General features: G+C 37.1%; 1 protein-coding gene and 1 pseudogene across 1 annotated transcript in view; both read right to left on the bottom strand.

Annotated features, from left to right (window-relative positions):
• The window catches only part of LOC147823592 (uncharacterized), a 66,234-nt gene extending 53,797 nt beyond the window's left edge, over positions 1–12,437 (bottom strand). Inside the window, exon 1 of the mRNA XM_087192644.1 lies at positions 12,312–12,437. The gene's annotated coding sequence lies outside the window, so the exon portion shown is untranslated. The remainder of the gene's footprint in view (positions 1–12,311) is intronic.
• LOC147823591 (uncharacterized) overlaps positions 1–15,664 on the bottom strand; it is a 17,423-nt pseudogene extending 1,759 nt beyond the window's left edge.

The raw sequence follows: 15,664 nt of genomic DNA, 5'->3' as shown, positions 1-15,664 counted from the left end.
TTACAGCTGGGTGTGGTGGTGCATACTTATGATCCCAGTACTTGGAAGGCTGAGGCAGGAGGATCACCATGAGTTTGAGGCCAGGCTGGACTACAAAAGGAGGCCCTGCCTCAAAAAAAGAAAAAAAAAAAGGATTGGGGATTTAGCTCAGTGGTTCCACCACCTGCCTCGCAAGCACAAGGTCCCGAGTTTGATCCCCGGTACAAAAAAATATCTAATAAGAAATAAATTTTAAAAAACAACAGTTATAATAGCCACTTTCATTATAAAACATGCTTTAAAAAATCTAAAAATGGCTTCAAATATACTAAAGCTAATAAACATTTTAAATGGCTCATTTCTGCATATTAAATTTATTATATATTTATTCTCTTGGTAATGTAAACTGCTTTTCAGGCACCAAGATCTGACTATAGGTTTTTTCCTATCCTACCTAAAATTATACTAATCATTTCTTTGTATTTTTGGCAGTAAGCACCTTGTAAGAAGTTATCTTACATTCATTCTTAACGATCCATCACAGCACTGATATTAAATTTAAATTCAGTTCTGAAAATTGTCTTTGGGTTATACTGAAAACTCTAGAAAATTAAAACTAAAATGATCTTAATGAAACAGAAGCCATCTGCGTGTCATCCACCCACTGTCAATAAGCAGCAGCGACTGTACATTTCGTTAGTTAATAGGAATGACAGAAGCTGGTAACACATGGGATTGCCACCATTGATATTTCTGGTTTCCATGCGAGAAACCATTTGTAATTCAGAGAGACACTTGAAGTATTTGTTACTGCAGAAGACAAGTGTTAACTCTCAGTCTTCACCATAAACCTTCTCAGTCTTTGTTGTCAGAACCGAGCATCTGCCACTGTGCTGCCCGAAAAGAGGTCTACACACAGAGACCTAGACAGCTGTTGACTTTTATTTAAACTTTTGTCAAAACCCAAATTCATTACAAGTATCCATTTGTTTGAAAAGATGTGGAATCATCATTGATTACCTAAAAAATTGTGTGTGTGTGTGGGGGGGGGGTACTGGTGATTAAACTAAAGTGAACTCTACCACTGAGCTACATCCCCACCTCTTTGTAATTTGAGACAGAGGCTTCCTAAGCTTCCCGAGATGGCCTTGAACTCACCATCCTCCTGCCTCAGTCTTCTGAGAAGCTAGGATGATGGGGATATACCACCACACCTGGCTATTAGGGAATCTTAAATCAGGACCATTTTTATGTTCACTTGTGATTCTGTTAGCACAACAAGTTCAGTATTAATATTTTTCTACTTGCTTAGGAGATATCATTTCATTGATTTGGACTTAGACATCTCTATACAGTTAGACACAATCAGACAACCAAATTTCCACCTATTTCAAAATACAAATCCCACAGAGAAGCTAGGGAGCAAATACAGTAATATCCCCTATCCAGAACTGTTCTTTCTGTGGCTTCATTTATCCACAGTCTGTATCAGTCCAAAAATACCAAACTGAAAATCCAGAAATAAACAATTCATAGGTTTTAAATAACTTTCACTATGCTGTATTGTTATAATCATTCTATTTTGTAACTAGTTATTGTCATTAATCTTCACTGTGCCTAATTTGTAAATCAACCTTTTCATAGGTGTGATTTATAAGAAAAAACATGGTATATATAGAGTTTGGTACTATACAAAGTTTCAGGCTTCTGCAGGACATCTTGTAACCCACAGATACAGAGGAAACCATTATATTTTCTAATTAAAATCTTTCATAAGCCATGACTAGCCTAGTGAAATAAAAGTGAACACAACATGAAGATTAAAATGAGAAGCTCCCTTCCAGGGTGACCAAGGTTTCTGGGAAGTTAATCCTTCTTATATTACTTCCTTTACCATTTCCTTCTTAATCATCAACAATAAGTCCTAGAGTTCTTTTCCATGCATCCAATGGGTAGAATTCAGTAGAGAAATAAGTGAAAAGAAATCACTCATTTTTCTTCCACTCATATCTTGGATACAAATCAAATTGAAGTCTGAAACCATATGCATTAGGATATCCAAGGAGTGTTGAAAATAAATATAAAAATAAATGTATCCTCTTTTTAGCAAATGCAATTTTACCCCCAGGAACCTTTTTTTCATATCCATAAAGAAAAATACCATACTCAGAATCCTTTTTATTGGTAATATAAAAGCTAAAAATAACAGATGTGATTTTAAGATATCACTCCCACTAAATGCAAATTACTGTGCTAATAACACGTTAGAACAATATTTTAATACTACACTGAAGATGCCAACATAAACTGAGAAGAATATTTTAAGAAATCTAGTCTTTAAAGTTTGTATTAAACCCAGCATTAAAGTATATATGTGGCTGTGCATTTGTAGTCAAGTATTTACATGTATTTGCAGCTGGCTCAAGACTTAATATAGCTTAATAAGACAGAGCCATAACAATAATCAGTTAAGAAGGTTTACATTTCTTGCCCCACTTAAGAAAATTTCTAGGAGTCCATTAGAAACAATCACAGGCTCTACATTTGCACATTTGTGGTTTTAAACAATTCTGAAAGCTGGAAGCCAAGAAAAATGAGTTTTAGAAGACTTAACTTCATGGGGGGAAAGTACACAACTCGATCTTAGTAAGGTATAGAGAATAAAAAGGAGCACAGGGAGACAGATGTGGTGGAATGAGTGAGCATGAAGACAAAGCAAAAGGAAACTGACCGATGTTAGAAATTTGAGTTTGACCCAGTATGTAAGAGAGCTACCTGAAACATTTGAACAAAAGAGTGACACGGTCTGTATACAAGTCAGCGAATCTGGCTCTGAGGGCTGCATTAGGTTTTATAGGAGGGGAAAAAGATGAAAAAGTAAGCAAAATCCCTCGACAGTCTAGTGTCAAGGAACATAAAGACTGCCATTTACACTCAGTATTTTAGCTCAGTATTCTGTCTCTGCGCACCAAAGAGACTGGCTCACTTTTATGACCTTGATGTTAATTTCAAGTGACTGGGGATGTGTTTATTCACCTTTATTTGTCTGAATCTGAGGTTACAGTGCACCAGACTGAATTAACAGATGTGTGTGTGCATGTGTTTAAGAGTGGGGGTAGAGGTGTCACATCGACCCACACTACAGTATCATTACTTGAATAAGTCACCAGTGAAGTTCACATAAACATCTAAATTTCCAGCTTTAAATTCGGATCTTTAGAAATGTATGAGTTAAAATTAGATGGAACATGAGGCTATCTCTATTCATCACATGACAATACATTGTTGATTTGTAAACAAGTCCAGCCTTCTCCAGTTTGACATAGCCCCCAGTATTCCAAATCATTGTTCCAGTGGAGGTGTCTTCACTAATGTCAGTCTCCTAGCTCACTGGAGTTCATCATCTCTCATCTAGGCCTTCTAGGAATGATTCATGTTTTAAAGTAATCTTCCCCAAATGTTTTCTTTGCTATGTAAAGTACCAATCAACAGAAACTATCTTGATATATATATTTCATTGCTTACAAAGTACTTTCATATATTAGTACAATCTGCTGTCACTCTGAATTAGGTAAAGAATACATCGCTTCTGTTTTGCAGGTGAGCAAAAAGAAGCTGTGAGAGACCAAATGACACACCCAAGAATCTGAGTTGATATCTCCAGCTTCCAGGGCTGTACCTCTATTCTTAGATGCTAAGATTTAGCTAAGAGGTCTATTCAGTGATGACATCCAGTTCTAGCTCTTGTCTTTGCTCAGCATTTTCTCCCATGCTATCCTACCCCTGGTTTCCAAATTCTACCCAACCTCACCCTTTATTCACATCTGCAGGCTTCTACCAGTCCTGAGCTCCCATCAGATGCTTCAACTGCCTGAGGAAATGTTCTCAGATGTGCCATCACTCCAACATTCTTTGTTAACTATCCCTGTCATGTACTCTATTTACCATGTCACATGCTTAACCCACTGTTAAAACCACTAGATGTGAAGACCATGGTGAAGACCATGCTGGAGACTAGATTTGGGGCCAATGTGCTACAAGATAGAGAGTGCATGTTCCTCTTTCATTACAGTGTCTCCGATAGCCAGGACTATGTCTGGTTCACATGTAGGCATGGGGCCAAATTTTTTTAAAGTATTTGAATTGCATCAATCTCTTTAAATGAATAGCAAGTGATACTAATCAAGCACTGCCTATCAATATCTTTAGATGCACAAGTCTTTATGTGAGAACTGCAGCACTCTGAACAGAGACAGCCAATATGTCTATGCAAAAATAAAATACTGAAATTCATTCTGGCTACTTTCTGGACATATGTATGTTTTGCTATGGTCACACTTTAGCTAACATTCCTTGTGGTGTTGTCACTTATTGATGACTTTTAAACCAAGGTCTAATTCACATTGAAACATTGTGAAGTGGACTAGAGGGCTCACTTGGACAATTTTTCCAGTTGTTCAACATTATTTTTTATCTTTATTGACTCTGTCTGGTTTGCAGTTACCAATAATACATGGTTACGGTCTTACTCCTCAAAGTGCTTATTTATTTATTTATTTATTTATTTATTTATTTATTTATTTATAACATGCACCACATTTTCCCTCTGGGGTTCTTTAAAAGTAGTCGTAGGGAGCACTTAAAATTTAAAAATACATCTAATCTTTCTACACATTAGTAATTATTTTTTCAAACAAAATCTTCCATTTCATCAGAGTTTTCATACATAAAGTTGAATACATATAAGTTCTTTTTCCAAAAATTAAATGCTAGCTTGGTTGTTTTATATCTTACATATCCATTAATTAGTGATGAATTTTGTCAAAGAGAAGGGAAGAAGTAAAAATAATCAATAGAAACTAAGTTTTTGAAACTAGAAAGAAGCTGATGCTAAGCAAGATGGAAAGACAGCAATAGAGAGATCTGATATTATAAATAATATTTTGCTTTAAACTACACTAACTCTTACTGTGGTACAGATGCAAAGAACGTGATGTGGAGAAACGGGAAAAGAATATAAAAGGTTCCATGAAAAGGCTCATTCCTTCCACTGGAAGATGAAGAATCCAAGAAAATGGGTCCTGAATGATAAAAGTCCAAGGGAGGTCACACGCTTTTTGTTTGTTCATATCTTGGTTACATGTCAATACTTTATGAAGCACCTCTTAACTTTAAGCACCCAAGCTTACCAGTCGTACAACGTTCATAGGTCAGTCTTTTCATTTATTATAGCAAGTGCTACAAAGTCCCACATCTATCTTTGCATCTGTATGTCTCCCCAAAGTCCTAGAACCAAGTCTTTACAAGTCTATTTCCAAGATCCAGCAGTTTCCCACAGGACTTGGTATATAATGGGTGTGCCATAAATGATCAATGTTTGAATTAAATCTAAATAATGGACAAGATGCCAAGATAGAACACTGCTTAAGAACAAGAATAGTTCTCTTCCTCACTCTTTCTCCCTCCTTCCCATCAGCCATGACTTGAGTTCGTTTTCTCTACTGTATACATCCTGGCATGACATGCTGTCTCACCCAGAACCCAAAATCAGTGGAACCAAATGACTATGGACTGAAACCTTTGAAACTGTGATCCAAAATAAATTTTCCTTTGAATTGTTATCCTCAAGTATTTTGTCACAGCTCTGGAAAGCTGACTAAGAGAGTAGCTTTTAGGTTTCTTTTCTCTCCAGTCCACAGAGTATTAAAACAAGCCAATTATATCCTCTTTAGGACTGGGACTGCCCTTTCCTCTTTATTAAAAAATATGAAAAGAGGAAGAATGGAGTTTCATCTGAATGTCAGGGTACTATGGTAGCCAATGTAATGATCACCAAAGGCTCCAGTATAAGAACAAACAAGGGTCCTTTCTAACTTCTGCCATTATTTTACCTCCACTGATTGCAAAGAAAGCTCTACAATTGACATGGCTGTAACACATGCCACTCAATGACTGATTCAAACAGACCCTTCAAACCTAGCACTTCTCTTTCTTCAAGTTAAAGCTCAATTAAGATTTGTCATAACCAAAGCAAGAATCAACTTAATACAAGGCTCCAAAATCCAGTTTTGTGCCTAGAAAGATGAGCCAGGAATCAAACCAAGTCTTGTCTTGTAGTCTAGTTGCCAGATAAACATGAAGAGTGATTCTTACATTTTTTATTTATTAAGTCTTTTTCTCTTATTGATTTTCCACTAGTAATTCTATCAGTGGATGCAAAGATAGGTTCCTGTTATAGTTCTTGGTCTTTCCCGGGAACCATGGTGTACTATTCCTGGCCATTCTATTTTACAATTTGTTTAATGCTGGAAAAGGCACTGACACTAAGCTCATTTGCTTTGTCAGCAAGAAGAAAACCATTTCTCTGGGCACTGTGGGAACTAACCAGCAATGTTTTGCTTTGCTGTCCCTGCTATCATGCTTCTTTTAATTTCTCAAACCTGCTTGAATACAGTGGAGAAGAATATCAATTAATCAACACAACAATGAGCTTGTCCTCTGGAGGGAAAAGCAATATACCCACAATATATTGACATCTCTATTGCATCAAATGAGCTAATTTACAGTGGTCTACATTTCTTGGTCATATAAGTTTGAGTAATTGACACATACCACATAAAATTAATTTAATTCTTGCTAGACATTCTATTTAACTTGAGTTAGAAAAAAAAACAATAGAAAAGTAGATGGAATGGCTTTTAAGTGAATTTTAGTCTATTTCCTACTTGGGTATTATCAAAGGCCTCACTGGTAAATATTGGAATTTAAATCCCTGCTGCAAGACTTCTACCAATGAATGAGGAAACTGCCTTATCTTTAGCAAGGTTATATTCCAAGGTCCTACAGCAAAACTCCTCAAAACCTCGTGCATGGATGGGTGCTATGTTTAGCAGTTGTGTTACCAGACCACCACAAAATCAGCACAGAAATCAAAGCAAGCATTAGAAACATCTTCAGCACTGGGATCTATTCATTTTATGACTCCTAAGTCTGATAAGAAAAAGTGGAGTTTGTGTTTTGCATGCCTGTCCTTCATTTTTCTACTAATTCAATTTTATTCTATTTTATTAAAATATTTATAACAGATTCAAAGTTATATGGAAAAAGGGAGGACTGAAGGTGAGCTTGGTAGAATGCTTCCCTATGCCGGGGATTTAGCTCAGTGGTTCCAGTGCCTGCCTCGCAAGCACAAGGTCCTGAGTTCGATCCCCGGTACCAAAATAAAGAATGCTTGCCTATGGTAAACAAGGCCCTAGGTTTACTCCCCAGCAATACTAGGGGTAAAACAATAAACAGAAAGAAAAGGAAAAAGGAAAGAAAGAAAAATATTCAGAAAGGCAGTGTGATACAGTGTGTAGTGACAAGCCAACATCTCGAGCTTCCAGCTCTTCCACCAAGAGCCATGTAGACAAGTTATTAAACGCTCTTGTGTCCCAATGACTTCAGTTGCAAAATGCACTAAATGACATCTGTTTCTTAAGATCCTTGGGAAAAAAATCTAACAACCACTGGCTTTGGCATCAGACACCTCGCAACTGTAAAACAGGCATAATAATGTGCCTCAGGGTGGTTTAAGGATGAGATAAGTTGGTGAAGTTTGTAGCTGGTGCTTATCCAGGGTCTACCAAAACTTCAAAGTCAGTCATTATGATTATTGAAATTATCTTACAGGCACTCAATTAAGTATTAACTTTCTCATTGGTGTAGAGCATCCTAAACATATCATGCTTCATGGCCTCAGCCCAAACTCCTGAATGACGCAGGGGCCTCTCAGCCTGACCATGCCTTACACAGATGCTCAAAGAATGACCTGGTCCCTGATGTAGCCCACCAATAAGGCCCCTTCTGTTTAATAGTGGATGGAGCTGGGATTTACCTCAGTGGCACCGCATCTGCCTCCTAAGCCCAGAGTCCTGGGTTCAATTCCTGGTACTGGGAAAAAAAATAGTTGAATAGTGGACATTTCTCCTGTGATATTTACTTCAGAAAACATTCTCCTCTGGGCTGTCTCTGCATTAAATGACACAAGGCTGGGGTTAATTCCTGACAGTCATATTGTAGGAATGCACAGATGAGCTATTTCCGGTAATGAGGGAAATGTCAAAGAGAGATAGTCCTGTCTCTTCATCCACAAATTACCAGAACAATGGGCCTCTTCATGCTTTCTGTTTGAAAAAAGAAATTACTTGAGAGGTGTAGTTGGAATGAAATAAAAAAGACAAAAAAAAAGTTCCTACAGGACTTTCAAGTTTACAAACTACTGTAATCTGATTTTATTCTTACAAACTACGGACAGGCACTTTTAGAAATTTATTGCCACATCACTGGTAAGACTGAGAAATGAAATGGTTGTCCAAATATAAATCACTACTGAAGACACATCTGAAACTTGAGTCCAGTCATTTAAATCCTAAAACCCCTGCGCAGATAGTGCAGGTGAAGCAAGTTACATAAGAAAGGAGAACAAATGTCTCATAAAAATAGTCAGAGGTTTGAAAAACTTTAAATCATGAATACAAACCTTTGTGAAAGAAATACAATAGCCAACTAAGAATGGATATATGGACAAGAAATGGGTAGAAAAAATTGATGTATATCCAAAAATAAAGAATATTCAGAAAAAATGTTCAAAGGACTTAGAGCTAGTGTCTGAGGCATAACAAGATTCAAAACCTACAGACACAAATAAAAAAGAAAAAACTGGAAATGCTGACAGCCATTGCTCACTGGCCCTAGGCTTAAAGAAAGGCAGCTTTGAGGATGTCGGAGGGAGGAGGGAAGAACCTTGCAGAGAGCCCCAGCAGGTGCCTTCAGCAGCTGAACTGACCCTGTCCCTCAGCCAGGTTGGTTAACTAACCTTACCTCTGGGGGGGTGATGTCATGAGGGTCAGGGGAAGATTGCACCATCAGACCAATCCCACCAGATACTCCCAGTGTCTGCACTCTCCTCAGATCCATACTTGATCCTTGATAAGAGGCCAGCCACCTTTCCAAGGGCAGCACCCCAAATGTGAGCAGCTTTGTGTGGATGAATTGCAGGTCCCAACTTTAAAGGAGGTTTTCCCAGCAGAGGGGAGCAGAGAGGCAAGGCACAGGGCATTGGGAGGGAGTAAGAAGAGAGTGCACCTGCTCAATAGCAGCTGCCAGTGCTGAAGGCAGATGATGCCTTTTCACGACTTCCCTAAGGTTAGCCAACAGTTTGGGAATGATGATACATTATATCACAAATGTGGATGTGTGGTATGTGTGCATGTACAGACACACAATAAATAACAGCCATCCTAAGCATCGTCGATCCTAACATTTATTGGCCTTTTACCATATGCGAAGCACTGTGCTTTAGGTTCACTGTCCCATTTAATCTTTACAGACATCCTACAGGGTGGGTATGATTACTTTCCTCATTTTAGAGATGAGGAAGCAGGTTTAGAAACTGTTTATACAGCTAGTAAGCAGTAGAGCAGGAATTCAAACCAGTCATGCCAACTCCAATTTAATTGGCACATTGATGTACTATACTTAAGCTGAAATATTTTCTTCATATCACACCATAACCCCCACACACACCAGTATTCTAGACCCCAAAGAAAGGAGGCTGGAGCTCCCATCCTCTGAGCTTTTAATCTCTGGTTTAATAGAAACAACCACCCACAAGTTGGACTAGGACAGAAAAAATACAGTTGCAAATGCACCAAAAATTGCAGTTTATCCTTAGAAAAGATGAGCAATGAAGAGGAAAAAAGGGGGAAATTAAATAAAATCTTAAAGTGTGGAACATTTGTCAAAGGTAGGAATGGAAAATAAAGAATTTTCCACCTCTCAAAAGCAGACAATGAAAATATTACCTCCTTAGGGGTGAGACAATCTCTTGAAGTTCAGCAAAAATGTACAAATAGTGAGAGAGCTTTCTTCTAAATTCTAGATGACCTAAAAATCTCGTGATATTTATGCACAGTATCAAGAAATTATGCTAATTCATAATTCCTTTATCTATTGCCAATTCATCTGGTTTATAACCCTGTATTTTCTCCATGCTTTTGAAACTTGAAGGAAGTATCTGAGATATGTGAGCATTTGTGGGGAGAGTAGGTTGAATAGCTCCAGGTACACAGGGCAAGCTCAATAAATCTTCTCTCAGAGTCAGGAAAGGGCAGACAGCACCGCCACCTCAAACACAGGTTTCACTCTGATGTAAGCAATTAAAGGTTCTTCTTTATAATAAAGTAATCATGATGTGTAATAGGATAGAATGTAAACTGTGAGTAAACTTCCAAGCTTCAAAATAAAAATGGTCTTTCATTGTTATCTCGAACAAGGGTGCACTAATGAATATGTATATGCAGATATCTGACCTGGATCATGGACCACTGGTCTTCATATTTGCAAGTGAATCTGTTCAAGATAACTATTATCTTTATGCCCCATTTGAGAGAAATGCTGCATCTTTTTAGCTGGAAGCTTACTAGCAGTTTATCAGCCTAGTGGGCCCCAAAGACCTGTGGTAGCTGAAGGATGACTTTCTCCTTCCTTCACTCCTCATCCTGAGAATTACACTGTGATTTACATTTTATGCAACCATTTGATCCAAAAACATACAAAAGAAATTTTATTCTCTAGCATTTTAACATATTAGAGAAACAAAAAATCATCCTTGTACTCCATCCCTCTAAACTTCATTCTCATCCATGACCATACTGAAAAAGTGTTTTGCAAAGCAAGAAAAGAAAAAAAAAACACTAACTAGATAAATGTGAGGCTTACACTCTTCAACAAATGAATGCCTGTAGCTCTAAACTGGAGGAGATAGCCCTGTCCAGGATCTGAATGAACCAGACAACGTCCATGATGGTGTGGCTATAGTTAAACAGAGAAGAAACTTCAAAATATTGTGGGCTTATTGATCCTAAATGTTTCTTTAGAAAATAAATGAGTACCCAAGATTCCCTGCAGACCTCGAAGAACATTTATAAATAGAAAATATTTGTCAACCCAGACAAACTGGCTAAAAGATTTATCTGTTTGGCCGGGGATTTAGCTCAGTGGTTTCGCCGCCTGCTGCGCAAGCACAAGGACCTGAGTTCGATCCCCAATACCAAAAAAAAAAAAAAAAAAGACTTGTCTGTTAACATAGAAAGGACCACATGCCCTTGATTTCAAGTAAAGGCCATGGTAGAGGTAACCACTGGCTTACAGTTGTTTATATTTTTTCTTGCTAAAACTTAAAAAAAATGCCTACATTTTTCCAATGCATTTCCTGTGTATGTTTGATCCCATCTGATAAAAAATATCTATAGGATTGGTCATAGATAAATAAAAAACACCAGATATACACTTCCTGGTAAGAAAGCACATATCAGGGGCTCCAGCTCGAGTGAAAAACAGAGGCTTTCTAAACTTTATTTCAATAGAGAAGTGTGTGGACACCAGTTGAGGAACATTTTGATTCATTCATAAAATGAGCTATGGCATTATCACAGCAATCTGACATATCTCAGAACTTGGGTCTTCCCACCATAAATGTAACTGTATTACATTCATTCATCCTAGCTGACTGCAGTAGAGAGATATAAACTTCCTTCAAAATACATTCCATATGAATGCAAACTGATATTATTCATCCCAATTTCACCATTTGCAAGGAAATTTCCCTCTGAAGAGACATTCCACAGCCTGCGGCTGCTCAGGAAAGGAGCCAATGCCATTCCTCACCCTTCACCCACTAAGCTCTTTAAGGCAAGGACTCGAGGAAAAGGCATCCAGCCCAGCACAGTGCAAGTTGGAAAGGTCAAGCATCAGTATAGTGATGTGTTGTGTGATATGGCTGGATCACTGAGCTCCATGGCACACGCAAGGAGATTGATACTTACCACTTAGGTAATGGGAATCAAATTAATAGGACACAGTGAAATGTCTCAATTTCTCACTCTAATAGAAGCAAACAAGGACATGTAAGATGTTGCATCTGAAGAAGTGTACCATCTGAAGATACATACATTTCATGGGAGTGTTTTCCCTATTTAGCTTCTAATAACCCAGGAGTACAACGATTTAGGATTCTTCCACTACATCCTATTTAGGCAGTAGTAGGAAGTAGTCCAACAACATGCTGAGTTGAAGGGGACACCCATTTGACTTGACAAAATCCACCATAGTAATCCTCGAAAGTGAAATTTCTGCATCCTATAATCAGGAGTTCCTGGGTATTTGATTAAATACCCCAGGCATTTGATCCCTAGCCTACTTTCATTGCTCCCTCCAACTGACAAACAAGAAAAATTAGACCAAGAAGCTGAAGAAACAAAGTGTGTATTTTAATACTGAAATGCTTTTACCTGCCTTCCTGCTGTGCACGAAATGGGCCAGGCTTTCACAGTGTTAGTCAGCTTAACTCCCAGCTGGTGGCACTGGGAAAATGTAGCCAGACAGTCTTATTGCTCTTTCTGTCCTTTAACTGCCAACTGGAATACAATAGAGGAGTCAAGGGGAAACAGTAGAGAGAAGGATCCAGAAAACCAGAAGGAGACAAAGCAGCAAAGAAAATACCAATGAGTCAGACATTGGGTTCCACAGTGCTGGCATTTCAGGCTGTTTGCACATTGAAGATAATTATGCCTTAATTAATTTGCTCCTCTTCCCTCAAAAACTTATGATACTTTACAAATCACAAATTGTGCAGCAGGTGTTTGTCTTTGCAACATTTTAGGGTCAGAAGATTGGCTCAATCAAAAAAGAAGAGTGACTACATCACATTGTTTTAGATAATGTTTCTAACACATTATGGAAGATTTTAGTTTCAACATACAGGGTAGCAATGTTGCAAACATGACTACTTTTGAACCATAAAGAGAGTATTTCCATTTGGACCGATTATAGCATATGTGCCACATAAAGAAGGTGAGATATTAGAACAGCCTTTTCTTGTATTCACAGGCACTTGGAGCTTTACTTACACCCAGCTACTTCAGCATCTCACCATTGGCTTTTGTGCTTCATTTTTTCTTTCCAGTAAACGTATTTTTATAACAGTAAACACAAGGCTGCCACTTACCACAAAATATTTATTTACTCTTTTAACTTTACAACACTGCAAAATAAGCTATTCTCTTTGTCTTGTTCACATGTAAGAATTCACACATTAAAAGTAAAACCTCGGCAAGAATTAGAAAACAGCACGTCTTTTCTCCCATCATAATCAAAATGTATGTCATTGATATTTTATTTAAATACCTGGCCTGATATACTGAGTTTTCTAAGCTGTAAAGGATGGAAAAAGAGTACAAATAATTTGACTTATACATAAATAAAATCATTAACTAGCCCAGCTTTAAACATCTCTAATTGGTTACAGTTTAGACAGTATATATGAGAATTATAATAAAGGGTTCTGTATCACACCAGTAAACGTAAACTTTCTTGAGAATGACATAATGATACAAGCAGGTGAAATTCCATGGGACTCAATGCAATCTTACCTCATCAAATGGGGAATCTAAAATCTTGCATTTTCCAGTTATTTCATTAATAATACAGTATCATCTTTGTCATAGTCTCTTTAACAGAACATGGTCTTTGGATGCAATCAGAGTCAAAGCAGAATATAAATTATATACAACTTTTGTTGTTTCAGCCAGCCTGAAAGTTCAGATTAAGGAAAAAAAAATAAGAACTTTCCACTTGTCAATAAAAAGAAAAAATAAATACTGTAAGTCATAGCACACTTTATGATGCACTTGCTAGAATTTTATATTTTAACTTTCTTATAATCAACTTCTGATCCCATAAGTTACTATAACTAAATCATATCTATATCTCTAGACAAAGCAAGGCAGTAATCTGGAAATTTTCTACTTTGAGGCCCAAATTATCTTCTTTTAATCATCTACTCTGCTCAAATTCATTATAATAATGACTAATTTACTACCTCACTTCACATGAGGAAGACAGTACTAAAGAATGTGGGTCCCAAAGTAGAACTACCAAGTGGTACCTGGGGACAGATGAGTACACTATAGCGTGTGTGAGTACCTTAAACTGTTCCAATTATTCTTTTGCTCATAAAATTATTTCTATACTCTCCATTTCCATTTGTAAAAATATACATGCTGATGCAACACCCATTAGCATACAACATTTCCTGCTTCTGGAAGCCAACTCACAATAAATCTCTTACCTTGTAGAGAGATGGACGAGAACAGGGCTCATAATAAGATGAGTGATGCGTAAAATGTTCTTTAGCTGACTTCCCATGAGATTTATACTTCTCAACCTAGGAACACCGTCTGCCTGCATGGATGGAATGCTAAGCAATGTAGTAAAACAACCAACACATTATGTATAGGTTTTCAGTGCTGAGAAATCTAGAAGAAACTGTAAAATAAGTAAGCAAATAAGCAAGTATGTATCTAAAACTCTCAGCACAAGTTAGTTGGGAAAATATACAGTTTTAAACAAGGAAGGTTAGTGATAGACTCATATTTTTAAATGAGAGTGTATAAATGATATGCTTTTGCTTAGAAACTGAAGGATTATTGTACCTTTCATTAACGATGTAAGAGAGGTCCTGTTTTATATTGTACAACACAAGTATTCCACAAGGAAATCACCAAGTATGACTTACAAATGAAATGACAGCCAAGGAATTATATTTTTTTTAAAGTATTGAGGAAATTTTAAAAAACAAATCTAAGAAACACAAATGAGATAATTTTATATGCTATAATTATAATTAGATAGCCACATTTATTTGTTAGAAAAATCATTACTAATTTTTTGAAAGTATAGTTTCAAATCACACTTGTTTCCAATCTAAATTTAGCCTCTGTTCTCTTTGTCATATTTCTTCAGGCATGAGAAGGAAAATCAATGCCCTACTCACCTTTGAAAGAATTTCGCTGCCGAGTCTCCATGGTTCTGTGGGATCCAATAATCCGTGGCTCAGTATTGATTTTTCTATGACACCTGTAGAAACAGCCTCTCCTTCCTTTCTAACAAAATATAGCAACAAAGATTGTGTAGTTTCTGAATGAATTAAAGCATAGGCAATGAAGCAAAACTTCATCCTGGAAGGAAATGTGGTTTGTATTTTCTGAAGATGTTAATATTGCTTGTTTTTTCTGAGCCACTTAACAGCTATTTAAAGATAATGTGCACATCTATTTTTGAAGGTAATTTGAATGTAATTTCCTTTGGTTTCCTGCAGCTAACTCATATATTACAAATAGTATTTATTTTTCAAAGGAAATAGGCAAATGGTAAAACCTATCAAAGTTCAAGTCCCAATTTTCAAAGATCTCCAAAATCAAAACTCTTCTTGAATATGAAAAACCACAATCATGTTCTTAATATCTAAAGCTTAGTAAAATAGATGACACTGAAGAGACTAGATTAGAGTATAGAAAAGCCTAGAAGAAAGGGTGGGTTAGACATGGGCCTAGATTTTGCAGAATTTTACAAGCACCAGGGGAACAAATAAGAGACACCATTGTTCCCACTCTCCTTGACAAACACAGATGCAAATATTATATATATATATCACCAAGAGTTGTGTTTCCAGCATTCTTCACACACCTGATTTAAACCTCCAATGTATTTGTTTCACCCTGGGCAGACTCCTCGGGGCACGTCTGAATATATCCCCTGCAGCCATTCTGCGCAGAGTGGAGTAGCTACAGATGGTAACCCCATT

Source organism: Heterocephalus glaber, unplaced genomic scaffold (assembly GCF_053883595.1).
Source record: "Heterocephalus glaber isolate CG9 unplaced genomic scaffold, H.glaber_assembly_v1.0 deba00001572, whole genome shotgun sequence".
NCBI lineage: Eukaryota > Metazoa > Chordata > Mammalia > Rodentia > Bathyergidae > Heterocephalus > Heterocephalus glaber.
This window is presented reverse-complemented; position numbering and strand designations above follow the sequence as displayed.